The 17,588-nt window shown below is 34.5% G+C and overlaps 2 long non-coding RNA genes across 4 annotated transcripts in view; one reads left to right on the top strand and one right to left on the bottom strand.

Moving 5' to 3' along the window:
* LOC135206907 (uncharacterized) overlaps window positions 1-17,588 on the bottom strand; it is a 497,699-nt gene that overhangs the window by 48,478 nt on the left and 431,633 nt on the right. The window contains exon 6 of one of the 3 annotated variants that reach the window (XR_010312841.1): window positions 5,107-5,591. The exons of the other annotated variants lie outside the window; for them this stretch is intronic. This is a non-coding gene — a long non-coding RNA (uncharacterized LOC135206907). Of the gene's footprint in view, window positions 1-5,106; window positions 5,592-17,588 lie in introns of those variants that run through there. 3 annotated transcript variants of the gene reach the window in all.
* Window positions 5,511-17,550, top strand: LOC135206908 (uncharacterized). The gene is made up of 4 exons (XR_010312842.1): window positions 5,511-5,621; window positions 13,827-13,892; window positions 16,735-16,763; window positions 17,128-17,550. It is a non-coding gene; the product is annotated as an uncharacterized LOC135206908 (long non-coding RNA).

Below are 17,588 nucleotides of genomic sequence, written 5' to 3'. Positions count from 1 at the left end.
ATCCTAGGTTAGGTAAGGTTAGATTATAATGCATCATCGTACTTCTCTCTATGGTTTATGGTGCCCTAATTCAGGTTAGGCTAAGTGGGGCCTTTGCCTACACAAACAATAACTGGCACTTTGGTGGGTGTCTCCACTCTTGTTTGCTGATAGCCCTTTGAGGAATAATACTGTACTGTTATCTAACCCTTTCCTAGGTGTCATATTATACCAGAACACAGCTTCTGATGGACTTGTTTCCCTTCTTGGAGACAGTTTTCATAGTTCTTTGTTGCCTCTTCACAATACCATGCTTTCTGCTCTTGACAGCCTCGCTTTCCTCACCTTGACAAACCCCCTCCCAAGACCACATGGACCTTTGCAAAAATTTGGTAACCCACACAACCTTATTCTGACCTTGCGAGTTTTGTTTGCTAAAGCGCATTTCATGATAATGGAAAATTAGACCACCTGGTGTTATTTGGTCAAAACTACAGTTCAAGATGGAGAATGACCCAACTTCAGAAGAGTGCAGACGTGAGCAGACTGAATACGACCAGCCTTCTTGGGGGTTAAGTGCTTTTAAATGTGAAATGTGCTACAAAACTTGATAGTTTTTGTGTGAATTTGATCACTCTCACTGGAACACTATGTTTTATTTGGATGTTTAAACTTTGGAATTGAATGGTCCTCAAGTCAGTGATTTTAAATAGGTATATAACTAGTTTTATTTGGGATATATATATATAATATATATATATATATATATATATATATATATATATCTATATCTCATATATATCTATATATCTATAATATCTATATATATATCTATATATATCATATATATATCATATATATATCTCTATATATATCTATATATATCTATATATATATATATCTATATATAATATATATCTATATATATTATATCTATATATATATCTAATATATATATATATATATATATATATCTATATATCTATATATATATCGATATATATACTATCTATATAGATATATCGATATATCCTATATATCTATATATCTATATATATATTATTATATATATCTATATATATACTCTATATATATATATGCTATATATAATATATATATTATATCTATATTATATATACTAAATATATATGATATCTATATATATATACTCTATATAATACATTCCTTATTATACTAATCTAATAGATATATTATATCTATATATATATATTATATCTATATATATATATCTATATATATTATCTATATATACAGATCTATATATATAATATCTATATATATATATCTATCTATATATTATTATATCATATATATTATATATATAATCTATATATATATATCTATATATATATTCTAATATATATATCTGATATATAATACTATATAATATATATATATATATACATATAAATATCTAATCTAATATAATATCTATATACATATATATCTCTATAATATATATATCTATATATATATATATATATATATATTAATATATATATTATATATATATAGATTATATATATATAGATAATCTATATAGATATATATCCGATATATAGATAGATATAATAGATATATATCTATATATCGATATTATATATATATAGATATATATATATATATAGATATAGAGTATATATATATGATATAGATATATATATATATATATATATATAATATATAGATTATATATATATAGATATATATATATTAGATATAAGATATATATAGATAGTGAGAGATATATATATAGATAATAGAGATATATATATAGATATTAGAGATATATAGATATAGAGATATATATATAGATATAGATATATTTATATAATATATATATATATATATAGGGATATATCTATATATATATATATATATATATAATATATATAGTATATATACTATATATGCGAATTTTAATTCTATTTCCATGGGAAATGGGTGGTAGACCTATTATAACCCCCTAAATCTAAGTCAAGTTAGCAGCAGGTAGGCTGCAGCAGTGGGAATGACGGAGTGCAGCTAAGCCCCTAACCAGATGAGGGTCTAGCACCCAAAGTTAGATTAGGCTAAGGGGAAGTTAAGTTATGATGCATTCCTGTACTAGTACTACTCTGTTCCTTAACTTGCAGCAAACTAGGCTGGGTTGGAGGAGGGGATAGGTTTGGGGAAGTTACATTAGAATACATACCTGTAGTACTTTTGTTCTTTGATATACTGCTCTCTGGGTCAGATTGGAAAGAGGGCACAGGGAGAAAGTTAAGACAGGATGCACCTAGAAATTGTCTGACACATTTTTGTGCTTTATGAATTTTTGAACAGCAGTTACTCTCGACATGCATGACCTCCATACTTTTTGGCTGATTATGTGATTTATAAATTTCTTATCTTTCTGACTTGTACACTGAATTTAATTTTTGTTTTCCCCAATCTTAAAACTCTGGTTTCCCAATGTGCTCACCCAGAATTGTTGGATATATGAGGGGGGAGGAGATTTTGATGTTTAATTAACCTTGCTGGATGGTTTTTAGGCATTTCCTTATTTTTAATGCATAACAAAAAATCAATTAATCAATATTTGTTTTTTTCACTGGAGTTTTTTGTTTTATTCTTGTCTGCTAATAGGCTTGATATGAAAATAATTCTAATAACTATTGCAAATTTACTGTTAGTACTAATATATATAAGTAGGGTTGTTATCCACTTAGACTTTCTAAGTTCATGTTTAAAACTTTCATGTGAGTGGTGATCCCAATTAGGCGTTATTGTGCCCCAGTGGATTTTGGGTAGCAATGGCTTATTTTTTTCATCTGGAAATGGGGGTATACTGGTGAAACCTGATTGGTTCTTGTGTTCCTAGCTTCACTAATTATACAATAATTTAGAATTTACTCACTGCTTGAGAAACATACCTTCAGTTCTTAGGTTTGGTTCCTTTGATGCAGACATAACTAACTCCTTGTTCCCTGGATTATTTTGGTTAATTTTAATTTATTTTTGTCAGTACATTTTGAACATTTCTGATGTTAAATTTTTGTAACAAATAAGTAGTTGAAAGATAATGGACCCCTAATCATGCAAAACATTGAGTATGGGAAATTACCATACATAATGGTGTATGTAATACAAGGATGCAGGCTGACTTTCCCCTATTACATCTGCAAGTTCTGATTGGTTTATAAAATTATAGATTTTAATTCATAGTACCCTAAATTATGTTAGGGGTTCCTAAACAGACTCCTGGGTAAATTTTTGGGAGAGGGCTGCATGAAGATATCAGTGTTATTCAGTGTTTTTTGTATTTTTTGTACTAGAATGTGTCGGAATATAAATAGTGGTATACAAGTGAGATAATGTAGTGAAATTCAATCAAACTCGAAACATTGGCGATCAAACTCATGCTACTCTGTCTTCCAGTTTTTTTCCAAGTCTTTTATTACTGTTTACTGTGTATTGTTTTAGCTCAAATGAGACGTGTAACTACTAAAATCAGAGAGAAATGAGTACACTATGACGTCTTACACGTTTCACCAATCACAGTTTCAGTTTTTGACACCTCAGAAACTTTGGCAAATGGCACAGGTGTTCAAAGATTTTCTCAGTGCTAGGCCTAGGTAGGGGTACGGCGCCCTAGATTAGGTTAGGGGGGTGTGTTAGGTTAGGTAGTGCCCTGCAAATTACTTTTCTCCTGCTCCCCCAAACCCCCGGTTCCCACTGGGGTCCCCTATAATTGTAGTAATAGGTTTAGGGTTATATTATATGTATAAGAGTAAGAGATAGTAGTTTTTGTTTTTAGAGAGTTTCCTCATGTTTCTACGCATTCTGCAACACCAATCTGGTTTCTTGCCGTTTTTCGTCGTTAAACCCTACAAAACTGGTTCGGCCCTCTCCTAAACATTTACCGACTTCAGTTTTACAGATATTTAGGCTAATCATTTGCGACTTTTGTAGTACCTACTGGCCACGGTCTTGGGAAAGATTAACATACCTGTGGGCCATAGCCAATTGAGCCTAGCTTCTATATAATAATCAAGTTTACTAGGTATATCATGCACAAATTATAATAAAGTTTACTGTACAATGCATAAATTACAATCAAGTTTAACTTACAGGCTCAGTAAAGCAAGAGTGATGGTTAGAGCTCCTTAGATAAGCCAGCCTTGTACTGGCACCGCTCTTGAGAGGTAGTATCAAAGATTTTGGTAGTATTCAGCAGCCCATAAGGTTACCATGAAGCTCTCTCATTGGTAAACATAGGCCTACTTATTTAACCAAGTCTTACTAGCTACCTACCTATAACAGTCAACTTGTTTCTGGCGGAATTTACCTATTGACATTATACAGAGTTCATGAAAAGAAAACACATTGGCCTATCACTGTCACACACTCAAGAAGTAACAAGGACTGCGTAGTACGTAAGCTTGAAGCCTTGAGGACTACGTAGTACGTAAGCTTGAAGCCTTGAACGCCGTATGTAACATCATATACTTCCAAATAATAAACAAAACTATAACTGACAAGTGACAAATCTGCAACGATCTACAAGCTACACTAAAATCTCAGTGGGGCAGTTTCAAATCCCAGTGGTCTAGAAAGTTTAAAATACACAGATTGCCTTGGAATTTAAGAGTATACAGAAACTTTGGCGTTCTACTTGCAGTTCTTCTAATATTTTGAAGTAGGTACCTACATCAGTTTTAAGAATGGGACTGATTCATGTTATGTTTATTCTCATACAAATATTACTTCATTATAGGTAGTACCTGTTTATTCTCATACAAACATTACTTCATTATAGGAAGTACCTAAATTATTGCAATTTGCAAAGTATAGTACACGGATAAGAGAAAAGGAACTGAACACTAAAAGCACAACAATAAATAGTACTATTGTGTACATAACTTTCTCTCTCTCTCTCTCTCTCTCTCCTATATAAGTACTACTATTGCATATGTAACACTCAATCCCCTTCCCCTCCCCCCTTCTCTCTCTCTCTCCTATATAAGTACTATTGTATATGTAACACTCAATCCCCTTTCCCCCCCTTCTCTCTCTCTCTCTCTCTCTCTCTCTCTCTCTCTCTCTCTCTCTCTCATACACACGTTAGTCACCACCAATGACCTTCAGTAAAGCTGAACTATTCACAATCATTAAAGGCAATCGCTTTAATAGAATTAATACAACATTCTGCCTGGTCGCGGGCAGACGCCATTATATTAAAGATGACGATCTCTTTTTGAAAGATCGTCTCTGGTATCCACACACACACATTTTATATAATAGGAAGGAAACTGAAAGACATAGTTCCTTATTTATGTACATACATATACACAATCACATACTACTCCATTACACGCGCGCACATGCACGTGCACGACTTGGCCTATCACGAACTTGGAAGATCATATTACACATTATGAAGTGTCGAGACAATTGGTTTGGAGAAAAATGCCACATATAACAGATCCCATCCTATACTCTAACTAAAGTTCCCAACCACTCCTTGTCCCAAGAGAAGTCCTCAGTTACACAACTGGAATCCTGTTCTCAAACAGGAAGATGCCGGCAGCAGACGAGCCATCACTAGTCTGAAAATTACGAAGATAGTACTGCATCAGGTAAGGAAAGTTTTATTATCAAATGGGAAAAGTGATAAGGTATGGGAATTAAAAATTGTTTTTGGCTCCTGTAGCTTCTTAATAGCGTTAGTAAATTAATCATAGCAATACCTATGACAATTCAGATCCTTAAGGGGAAATAATCTAAGTGATGGAAGCTCTAAATAAACAGTATCAAATTGTAAATGTTACATCCATACTTTCATTTTGTTTTATGATCTTTTAGTTGAATGTACAGTCAAGACTTAGACTTAAATAACTACTGTCACTTTCAAAGCTTCAGTTCTGTATGCAATGGCTTATTTCTGTCAGACATCCATTTGTTGAAATAACAGCTTGAAAAGTTGAAAACCAGTGGTGAAAGCATGCTTGCATTACCACTCTGACGATTATGATTTTATTAAACCAGTTTCTTCATAGTACTATTCCAGGTATTATAAGTTCCCCTGTACGAGCACTTACCTAGCTGTCATTGTTTTTTCATCTGCATTTATTACTTTTCGCTTATTCGGGGAGTAAGCCTACAAACTACTTAGTTGTTTTATTTAGGGGTTAGAAAAGCCTACAAAGTTCTGAAAAACGTGTTTCGCGTCGAGATAAAGATGCAGGACTTTTAGGATAGGATATTTATGATTTATTTATTAGAATGAAAAGGTATAAAATAAATAATGCGCATTTTAGTACATAAAAATGATTTCTATTAAAACGGCGTATTTTCTAATATTCGTTGGTGAAACAATGGGCTATTTGGCCATAGATTTTAGCACATTTTAATGTATTTGATGTACTGAATTAAGAGCCTATACTATATTTCTGTCCAATTACTTTGTGTTTCCACTTATAATTGTGAATATACGACCGTGTTTAATGTGTCCTTTTTATTCATGTCAAGTCAGGAATATACTGTTACAACTTACGCGTCTTGCATGTATCCCGGGTAAGCTGGAGGTCAAATCACGCCTTGTTTTTTTTATGTCATTATTATATTATTGAGTGCATTTTTTATGGATGTGATTATGAGACTGAGTTTTTCTGAGTGCCACTCTCCCAGTGAAAAGTAAATATGGAAAATTCCAGACTCATTGGCAGCATGAGAGGCAAAACATTTTAATGTAAACTAAGTAGTACATTCGACTTGTAAGAAATGGATCTCACATCTGATACCGCAAGTCAAATCCTCAGAACGTCCCCAAACCAGGTTTAAATACTAGCCCGTTCCTCATTTCCCATTCTCCTTTGCTGTTCTGTACATAATAGTAATAACTAAAATTATATTTTATACCCTACATATATAGAATTTTTAGTAGATAAATGTAATTTATTCATCTCTTGAAAATCATGCCTGATTAAACTTATGAAAAATGAAAGCTATTTGCATCCAGTCTACATAACATTAAAAACAATTCCAACATCCTGCAACCTGTAGTATTTGATTGTTCCTTTTATGCTGTGAAATCCTTATCTGTTTGGTAGCCACAGTACCATTTTTTTTAATTAGAGAGAGGGGAAAAGCTAAACTGAAAGTCCTTATGCCCTTGTTTAAATTGGAGTTCCTCAGAGTTATAACTGAATCAGTGGTAGTAGTATTTTTGCAACATCTAAAAATAACCCGTGGAATAAGGGTACGCCACACAGCTGCGCCATAAATGGCATTGGAAAATACCTCCCTTGGAAGTAAGGGTCGAGGTCGAAGAGGCCAAAAGCGAAGGCAGCCAAGTCGAGCAGATGTGAAAAAAGGCAGTTCAGACCAGATTTACTATCGACGACAAACCTTACTGCTTTTCATACCTGGTGGTTACGCCGCCGCAAGTTCTCTATTGTTACGGGAGACTTGCGTACAGAATTTAATGTTACCTCTCCCCGTACCTTCTTCATATTAACATTCTTCCGCACATCGTTGACCTTTCAACCTCTCTCTCGCCACCGTGTTATCAAATCACGTACGGGAATATTTTTGCGCGGTTTCTTGTGTCACCATGTTACCTTCATGGGGTCGTGGATGAAATACGAAGCATGGAGGTTTGCTCGAGGAGTTACGCAGCTCTTGATGGCGTTATTACCCTCATTGGGATCGATAGCATAGATCATGCAGATGTTTTTGTTGCGTCTTCGCACGAAAGATCTAGACCAAACTTTTGCTTTTCCCCGAGGGCTATTGTAAAAGTTCCCGTAATATGTCGTTAGGCAAAGCAAAGCCAAATATATCTGCAGAATAAAAGTGGCATAAGAAATCTAAACACCCGGACCAATAAAACCGCTCTGGATTCGTTCCCAAAGCTGAGTCCATCTCGAAATCTGATAAACTCTCCCTTGGTCCAAGGCCGACCCTCAAAGAGAGAGAGAGAGAGAAAAAAAAACCGTTGATAACCTTATTGAAGCACCTTTAAGGCCAAACAATTATACGGGAATGTATATATAATACAATCTAATAAGGAGGAAATCGCATATATTAATTTAAATGTACAGCATCAAGCACTAATACTTAATCGATGATTCTCAGAGGTAATTGCAATATCTAATTATGAAAAATATAGTGAAGAATGATAAAAGTAATAACATATCGCAGGGAAGAGTATAACACTGGAATTACAATTTCCTTTTTTCCATGAGGATAATTACAAATTAACTCCCGACCAGGCAACGGATAACTATCTTCAAGTATATGTTGTTGATTTTCTTTCATTTTTTAGGACCAAAAAGAAATGCAAATTACTGGCTCCTAATGTCTTTTCCTTGATAGCTCTTTGACAAGGGCAGAGGAAGTAGGGAGAGTTCTGTAGGTTATATGCCTATCAACAGCGTCCGTTTTTACACTATTGTTCATTACTATTATTATTATTATTATTATTATTATTACTAGATTCAGAGCAGCAGCAGCAGCAGAGCAGGCAGCAGCAGCAGCAGCAGTAGTAGTAGTATAGTATATAGTAGTAGTAGTAGTAGTAGTAGTAGTAATGGAACTATTTGCTGTGATATCTGTCGTATTGGCTAAGGCAATAAAATACTTAGATTCTACTGATTTCTATTTTTAAAGAATTAGGGAAAATAATTGACGGCTGAATGATAGTAACATATAATTACCTAGTAGTTTACAAAAATACAAAAAAAAGCATAATAGTGTAAAACATTTTAAAAGCATTCTTTGAAACTGTAAACAAGTGAATGATTTTACCTGTACAAAAGTAAAGATATCAAAGTATCAATTTCAATAGGCTGATTTTTTATGAGTATGAAAACAAACAATGCTAAGAAAAGCAACAATGATTTTATTGGTACATCATATTCTGCAGCATCGTTTTGGACATTATGTTATACTCTCCATTCAATTGCCACTTGTTAACCCTAGTTTAATGACGCATTCACACTTTAGTACAATGCCATTGTCAACTTTGTCAAAGAAAACATACGTTTTCTGACAACAATTTTTTTTTTAATATGAACCAATTTTTTGCAAAATCAAAGTGTGATAAATTTAACGTTCAGACGGAATATGAGTAAATTATTTATAACTTACCCAAAACAATGTAAATTGCAAGCGATGCCAGTGCGAGACTGCTTAAGTAATTTTCACCTGCATTACAATAGCTCATTCTCAACCAGTATTATGCACCATTAAGTGACTCTACTTTGAAAAGTTTCCAGGTGCTTCTATCTTCCTTAATTTGCCTCATCTTTCACGAAGGAAAATACGATCAATTGATCAGGAACTGCAGCAGCGGGATTTGTTAATAATCTGCTCAATCATTTTTCATCCGATATAAAGGAGAAGGTTTATCGTTTTTAACTGGTATTTTATTGACGTTGCAAGAGCTTTTCCATTATATGTCAATGACTGATTTTCAGAACTTCATAATCTTTGAAAGCCATGCAATGGATTCCTTCATAATAATTTACTGCGTAATACTTCCGTTGAGCTATCTCTAACAAGTATAAGCCTAAAGCGTCAGATTTTATTCTAACTCGTGGATACGTTTATGCAAACCGATCTCATGATGCTAACTCAAACTAGCAATTAGAAGATATCTTTGGTTGGGTCTTTGCAACATGGGGGTCTTGCGGGCGTTTCGAAACAATTATTCATTGGCCATTTCAAAAAATTATAAGTTATGATAGATCAGACATAAAACTAAAGTTAAGAAAGTCCACCACAAACTTTCGGTTTTCCTCTGAGATCTGAGTCGAGGTGAAAATTATTAACAGAACTTTTAGCGTAAGCCTATCAGAAGTGAATTAAATAACCTGAAGATGATCAAAATAAAAAAAAATGAACTTGCACATGCACCGCAACTCGCCCATGGCAACGGACGCATATTATAATCTTCGGAGAGCGAATTTCATAAACCCAATCTCAGAATTTTTCCTTCAAATCACTCACCTATCAGACAATTGAGTTCGAGCTGCCGGAGCGTTACGCCGTTTCAGCTATCAGACTCAAACGACCTTCCCGGACGCAGTACTTCCTGCCCTAATCGACGGAAGTCAGGTTTTTGCAGAGATCATTTGAAGCTAGTAATTTCCCAATGAACGTGTGCAATTGTTTATTTGCCTTTCAGTCCTTTTTTTTTCTTTTTCTTTTCGTCTTGTAACACAACTACGGCGAAGAAAAGCGAAAGTGAAGAAGATTTGACGGTTTCAATACCCAGTTTCCTTCCCGTTTAGAACCGAACCGCGTGATTGGCTGCAGGCGAAAGGAGCTGACTCTTTATTGGCTGAGAGTTGTCTGAGTTCCTTGGGTTGTGATTGGTCGAGAGCAGAATTGAAGTCACCTGTAGCGGTCATGTTTGTTATACCTGGGGCTATATGAATATATAAAGAACGTGCAAGTACTGTTTCCAGGACCATCGAGAAAGTCTGTTTACTGGAGAGTGAGTGTCACATGATTAGTTCGCGTTTGTGTCTGCTCATACAAAGGAATTTGTTGATAATAACAGGCTACAGTGGACTGTGACGATAGGTGCTATGAATTTACTTATTAAATAATTTTAATGCTGAATGACAATCTGTGGTACTCAGCATGAATAAGAACAAGAAAATATATAATACATGAATGAAAAGTAAAATATAAATGTAAATCCAAATCAGTAATACATGTATGATTCGGTTTGGTATCTATTTTGCTATATTTCAACTTGGAAAAGTTAGAAAAATTATTGGTGAATGAGTGGACTATCTTAATTACATTGGCTGGAGATGAATTCGAATGATTCTCAGTGTTTATTGCTGCTAACAACTATTTACCAGATAACTGAATTTATTCTCACACAAAAGTTAAATTTTGTAAAGTCGTTTCAGGTCAAGTTTTGGTCTACGAAATTTGGGAAGAAATAGTAGAATCCTGATGCCTACTTGTTGCTATGATTCTGATTTAGAATTTATTAACTCATTCGATTTCAGGGTCTGTGAGGCGTTATTAATATTGCTACTTTTGGAGTGACAGAACCCTTCACAAGTAAAATGCTTAAAGTGATACATTTTTTACCTTGAGGGGTAAAAGTTCAAGGGCAACTCATATTCCAAGGTATCTAATTTGTTTGTTTAATTTTCAGGTGAAACTTCTTTCGGCGAAATTACTAAGCCTTTTAGCTATTTTACCATACGAAATACATCAGGGAACAAATATGTAAAAATATATTATGATTTTCTTCAAAGGCTACTCTGTCTACTGTATAATTTAGTGTCAGATACGCTAGTATGACTTTTTTTTTCTTCAAAGTTTCGCCTCGACTAAGAATGACCGAATTATTTGCTAGTTCTGGCTAGAAAGGGTTTCTGGAACGTTACCAGTTCTAAGTACCATCAGGAAGGAGGCAAAATGTTTAAATGTTCACCAAAATTGACTTTTATAAAAAGAATAAGAAACATATGGATTCTAGCTAGTTATTTTACTTCATAAACAGTATTCGATGCAATTGCATGGACGACAGTAACCGGGTAAGCAACTGAAGTGAAAGTAGTTTTATAAATTATTAGTGAAAATAGGAGTATCCTATACATAGGCATCATTTGAGAGCATACCGAGGGGTGCTCCGTATGCCATACGTGAAAACTATAAATCCTCACCACTGGTAAGTGAATGGGAGACAGCGTCTTCCATTGTTTCCTGAGAGCAAGTTCTCCTTTTTAGGTGACACGCTATTCATCCGTCGCTTTGGCAGTAAAAGACAAGATCCTTTGTTATTTTCTCGGCATAGGGCATCTTCGTTTTGGGGGAAACTGAGCTGTTTACATGGCTGTGTTTTTTAGGTTTATCGTTTTGGGTCGGGTTGAACCCTTCTGACCGTGAATTTTCATTGTTTCTATTGTTACCTTAGATGCTTCTGGCCTTCAGAATTATTGGTAGGCCATTCTGTTACCAGGAAGCCGTAGAAAACACATTGCCTCTTCGGGTGTATCTCTAAACCAAACAAGTAACTTTCCCATTACTCTGGATAGCAATTATGCCGTAGGAACTTAAAATATTTGATCAACACGTTCTCATCATAACTCGAGATTGCTATCTAATAATAATAATAATAATAATAATAATAATAATAATAATAATAATAATAATAATATACTTTATTTTAGCTCAGGGCCGTATAATGCATCTTTTCATCTTCTGCAACATCAGTCCGAACTCTACTGTGCAGGAAACTTTATCTTTTATAATTCATTCAGCCTCCTCTATATATAATTTCTTTTTTATATTATCGCATTTTCTCGTACCCATCGGATAAATGTTTCCATCTGCCACTTTTGGGACCTTTTCCATAACCGGACATAACATCTTTCATAGCATACTGAGTTATACAACAAACAAAAAATAATGATTAATCAACTCTTCATATACATTTTGGAATAGTTTTCAAAGAACACAGAGCCAACTTTTATTTACGTCATTAAAAGGAATCTGATGCCTCTTACATTCTCTTGTAACTTGCTAATGTTTCCAGGAGCTTAACTAATATCATCTCTTAGGAGACAAGGCTTTTCACCCATTCAGATTCAAACACTTCGGTGAAAAACGATACACTTCTCAACAGTTTTAGTTCTTAGTGAATGACGTATTCATCCTTGTTTTTAATAACCATTTCTCGGTGATTTAAACACTTCTCTTCATTCTCTTTGCTCAAGTTCGTTCTTTCTTCGCCACTGAATAATTTACTCTCGCCTTTTCTTTTTTCTGTTTTAAAGCGCATGAACGTAATAATTTTCAAACCCTTTCAGAATCTATTGTTGTTTCACGTATTAGTTTATAAAGCACAGAAATGATGTTAACGTGCTATGCAAGAAAACGAAAGCATCAAACTTCATTTCTTAAGAATTATAAGATGACAAAGACTGATTAGCAAGGGAATTTTATAGCTAACTATGTAAAAGGGAAGGTAAATGAATAAGAAAATAATCATGAATTTTACATATTAAAAACAAGGTGAGGAAAATAATGACTGGATTGAATTAACTCTAGACGGAGTAAAAGGGGAAGAGGAACGATTATGTATAGAATTCATAGGAGTAAATTCTCTCTCTCTCTCTCTCTCTCGTCTCTCTCTCTTCTCTCTCTCTCTCTTCTCTCTCCCTCTCTCTCTCTCCTCTTAATTATAATATATATCTATATATCATATATATATTAATACATACAATGGTATATATAAATATATATATAATATTAATATATATATATTGCATATAATTTGTAATATATATTATAATATATAATATATATAATAATATATATAATGCATTATACTATATATTATAGATAATAAATATACAATTATAATAATAATATATATTATATATAATAATTAATATATATAATATATATATATATATATATATATAACTATGTATATGGCACAATAAAGCAACTCGATGTATCGACTTGTTTTGCCTCTTCACTTGTTACATGACGGGACTAGCCTCGACCTCTTATTGGATGTTTATATATATATATATTATATATATATATATATATATATATATATATATATATATATATATATAAATTTGTTGATATGTAAAGTAAGGGAAAATACTTTGTAACTTACATCTTAAGGAAATAGTTTCAACCTGGAGCTGAATGATTTTCTTATATTTCCCCAGACAAATTATATCTCTGCTCTATAGTGTTCAGCCACTATCTTTAGCTCTTCAGAAAATTGATTTTCCTGTATCTTATGACGCAATAGATTGTGATTCTCTTATTTTCATTTAATCTTGCAGTGGAGGTCCTCACTCGTCCGATAAGCTCTTATACAACGCCCGTTACCTGGTATCAAACCCTTCTATGTAAGTATTATCCACTATTGTCGTCTTTCCTTTACAGTGGAAGACACTGTATCGCCGTTACGCTCTCTTTTCTAACCTTTAATTGAAGTAGAATCTACGTGTGATAGGTTTGAGTATTAAAACTTATGAATAATGCATTAGTGATGCTATAACATTTTTTACTGCTAATTGCAAATGTTGAACTTAAAAAGTTGAATTTCAACCAAACGCTTAAGGGAAAAAATAAGAAGGTTGCAGCCACACGTGCTGCAAGAATATTTTGGCGCATTTAATCTTGGAAATCGCCTGCATTTTAGGACCATTGGCACGGGAAACACCACCTTATCACGCATCATCCGCGGTGGCTTTAATATTGTTCAACAGTCAGAACAATGCACAAGACTGAGGGACGATACACATTGTTTGGCCAATTTTCCCCGATTGAGAGACTGACCGAAAAAATAGATGATAGTCCTCAACAATGGTGTACGCACATTCACCACCGTAAAAACTGTAGCTAGAGCCACGTAATATTCCTCAAGTATGGGGTCTTGGTGTGGTGGGTGGGTGGGGGGAGGGGCGACGTTTCAAAAGAGGAAAATCTTAGGGATATTAACAGGTCGAATTCAGAGTAATTTTTTTTATGTCGAAATCTAGAGCATGGTTATTTTACGTCAGTTTTTGTAGTCTCAAGGGTGACCTGTTGTAAAACCCCAGGCCAATAGGTTAAGCCCCATATTTAGAGTTTTAATCCCCATCTTGGAAATGCTCTAAGCCATGAAAAGAAGTGAAAGCATTCCGATTTAAATAGATTCAAGCAGAGGCAGGACTTGTACGTACCATGACATGCAAAGAAACAAGAACTATTTCAGAAGCAAATATCTGGCAATGATGAAAAACCACACCAGAAATTCGCATGCACTGCTAAATCGACCTGAAGACCAACATAACAACGAGAGCTACCCAAAGGAGGTACAGCGTACCGTGTACGTCATAAGTATAGTAAATCGCTGCAGGGTAATCTTTCTTCATTAAAACCATCTGAATCATTCCAGAAACACTACTCTCATTTTCAAATGAACACGAGATAAGAGATAACAAAAAAATGGGCGAAAGATGGTGCTCTTATCTTTTAATCAGTCTGCGATCTGACCAACTTTATCACTGAACATCCTTCTTTAACCTAATGAGAGAGAGAGAGAGAGAGAGAGAGAGGAGAGAGAGAGAGAGAGAGAGGAATAGAGAGAGAGAGAGAGAGGAGCAGAAGAAGAGAGAAGAGGAGAGAGAGAGAGGATTAGACGCATATCACACAGGCGAGTTTCGTGGGTTTTATTATCTATTTTCAAACTTAAAAATGCAAATACAAACGAATTACTGCAACACATATGCAACTCGACATGAAATACCATCGTGTTTCTCACTACATAATTGGTATTTGGGCATTTTCCTTCACTCGAAAAGGTTATCTACGTAATTACCAATAAGATTTTAACCTGTTCAGTTTCCACTATAATCATTAGTGCAATGAAACCGCTTTTATTTCGTTTTCGTTTGTCTAAACACAGTACTGGCGATTATATCTCCGTCTTTCTCATAAGAAGAATCATAACTCACAAAGAAGCCCTCGGCATGAATAATCGATAAGAAAACCAGCGAATGGGGAAATCATATATGTTTAGGTTTTGAAGCGATGACGAGAGCAAAGGACGTGCGTCCACTCGTCTCACAGGAACTGTTTGCAAAAACATGTTGCTTCATATTCAACGCTTATTAGACTTCAAATTTGCTTGGAGAGTAATGCAGTCTTCCCAATCGACCTTGATCCCTGTCATTAGTGAAGCGTTTACAAGTATTCACCATGAAGTGATTAAATGTTTAGCTTGTATAAGGCATCAGGATGGAGTAATACTAGTTAAAAATATATAATTCAGTGCTTGCCAATTTCCTACTTCATCAGAAAGCTTGAAGTAGTCTTGCGTTCGTGCAGAATAACCGAAAAGGTCGTCAATAGAATATTCTACCATATAGACAAAACCGGTGGAATAAAAAGTAAAACTGAATATATGTCTTGAATAAAGCAGCCGTACACACATCAAAACCAGAAAATAGAGAAAGAAAAGAAAGGAAAGCATGGGTGGATGTATCTCGAGCAAGGCACTCAAACCCAACGAAAATAAAGTACTGGACACTTATGGCACAACCCAAGGCTTAATTAGAACACTGTTATATACGGTCGCTACACCAAAAGACTTGAGGAAATGAACTGTGGCACATGGGATGTCTCATTAGATGAAAGAGAGGATGTTGAGCGCTCAGCCACTAATGGAATTGAATATTCGAAGCAACGAGTGAATTGAACTTCTTTTCCGGGCGAGTTCAAGCAAAAGGTAAATATAAAATAAACAACCGATTGGAAAAACACTCTTACAAGGTCTTGCGCACATCGGTACTGGTATCTGGAAATAAACCCACAAGCGGAGCAGTATCTTGGTAATGATGCAATGCAACTGGTATGATCAAAGTAGGCGGAGGAAAAAAGTTCCGAAAACCTGGATGAGAAAAATGCACTGGAAGTTGGTGGTGGTAATACACCTCGCTCGAAAGAGATAGCACAAGAATGGTGCACCGGTCAATGGTTCACAGAGGCTCTAAGCATCCTTTAGCTGTCGATGGATAGAAAATGAGTGAATAATAGATAGCTTGACATAACCGAAAGGAGCGATGTTGGTTTAAAAATGGGTAATTTAAGGAACTAGCCATATCAACGTATTTCTGTTTGTCATATATAAAATAGGCACTAGGTTCAAGCATGAATAAGCAAGTCTGTTAATATCTTTTCACCAACACTCTTTCTCTTTTTCAGGTTTGTTTTTTCTTCAAGGAACACTTAGTGTAAGTAAAACGTTTCCTTGTACAATAAATCAGGTACCAGTTGACACAAACAATGGAAATTTGTAAACAAGAAGCCACATGAAGCTTGTGTGCCTTTCATTGTAGTAGTATATATCTTTATAAAGACGTGTCATATAGCAAAATTCAGAGAACATCAAGGTTACATAATTAGGATCAGATCATTCTTTTCAGAAAAGTCCTTCATGTGTGATACAATAAAATATTAGTTCTGCATTACTTCCATATTTTACAGTTATATTAGTTATTATAACAGAATTTTGTTCCTGGTTTCAAAACTTCATATTTTTTTAAACATTACAGATTGTCATTTACTTCAAATAATCAAAATTATCTTTGACAACAGGCAGAGTTCGGGGCAAGATTACCTGAAACTCCATCTCAGTCTTACCTTCCACCTTCCTCCCATAACACTCGAAATAATTTTGGGACTCCGTCCATAAGAAACGATAACACACCAATAGATAACGTAGCTACCCCATCAGATTCAGCAAATGCCAGAGAAGTAACAGACACACAGACTGCCCGTGAAACGTTAGAGGACGGTCCTAGTTTTGGAGTCACTGGTACAAACACTGCAGATAATGACTTTAGGGAAATATCTAATTTAAGTACCGAGTCACCACCCACTGAATCAACAAATGGCAATTTTGACCCTCAAAGTAACATTGTCAGAGATATTGGCCGAGATGACAATGCAGTGATTGACAGCTCTGGGGATGAGGGAACAGAAGAAAGAAGAAATCAAATAGATGGTGGAAAAAACGAAGGCAGCAGTGGAGGAGGAGGAGGAGGAGGAGGAGGAGG

Source organism: Macrobrachium nipponense, chromosome 31, assembly GCF_015104395.2.
Source record: "Macrobrachium nipponense isolate FS-2020 chromosome 31, ASM1510439v2, whole genome shotgun sequence".
NCBI classification, from domain to species: domain Eukaryota; kingdom Metazoa; phylum Arthropoda; class Malacostraca; order Decapoda; family Palaemonidae; genus Macrobrachium; species Macrobrachium nipponense.
This window is presented reverse-complemented; position numbering and strand designations above follow the sequence as displayed.